The sequence below is a fragment of the Orycteropus afer genome, unplaced genomic scaffold (genome assembly GCF_000298275.1).
Source record: "Orycteropus afer afer isolate SDZICR_OR568_19922 unplaced genomic scaffold, OryAfe1.0 scaffold00819, whole genome shotgun sequence".
NCBI lineage: Eukaryota > Metazoa > Chordata > Mammalia > Tubulidentata > Orycteropodidae > Orycteropus > Orycteropus afer.
In genome coordinates this window covers 671363-672590 of record NW_006922406.1, presented here as the reverse complement: position 1 = coordinate 672590, position 1228 = coordinate 671363, and positions in this window count along the sequence as shown.

The window sequence follows — 1228 nt, the reverse complement described above, 5'->3', positions numbered from 1 at the left end:
AACAGCAACAAAGGAAATGATAGCATGATTCACAAACATAATAAGCTCAGCACAAAAAATAATATCGAACAAACAAACCAGGGACACCATGAAAAAAAACATAACAAAATGACAGCAACAAATTCAAACTTATCAATAATTACCCTGAATGTTAATGGATTAAATATAGCACCCAAGAGATGTAGAGTTGCAGACTGTACAAGAAAATAAAACCCATCAATATGCTGCCTACAAGAGACACACCTTAGAGGTAAAGACAAAAATAGCCTAAAAATCAAAGGTTGGACAAAGATATATCAAGCAAATGACAACAATAAGAGAGCAGGAGTGGCAATATTAATTTCTGATCAAATTGAGTTTAAGACAAAAAACACCATACTAGACAAGGAAGGACAGTATATAATGATTAAAAGGATCAATTAAACATGGAGATATAACCATAATAAATATCTATGGACCCTATGAAAGACCCCCAAATTTCATAAATCAGACTTTAAAAGAGTTGAAAAGCTAAATAGATAACTCTACAGTCATAGTGGGAGACTTTAATACACCACATTCATTGAAATATAGAACAAGTGGAAAGAAACTCAACAAATATGCAGAAGAACTAAACAATACAATCCACCAACTTGGCCTTATAGACATCTACAGAACACTTCACAGAACAGCAACACAATATACATTATTTTCTAGTGCACATGGAACATTTTCCATGACAGACCACATGTTAAGCCATAAAGCAAGACTTAATAAATTCAAAAAATATTGACATACTGCAAAGCATCTTCTCAGATCATAATGCTATCAAATTAGAAATCAACAACAGGAAGATCAACAGAAAAAGACTAAACATATGGAAACTGAATAATACCATCCTAGAGTAAAATAGGAAATCAAAATTTAAATTCAATAATTCCTTGAATCAAATGAGAATGAAAATACAACATACCAAAATCTTTGGGACACAGCAAAATCAGTGATCAGAGGCCAATTTAGAGAAATACATGCACACATCAAAAAGAAGAAAGAGCCAAAATCAACACTTTAAACCAACACCTCCAATGATTAGAGAAAGAATAGCAAAAAAATCCTATAGTCACCAGAAGAAAGGAAATAATCAAGATTCAAGCAGAAATCAATGAAACAGAAAATAGAAGGGCAATAGAAAAAATCAACAGGACCAGAAGTTGGTTTTTTGAAAAGATCAATTAAATTGACAAACCAC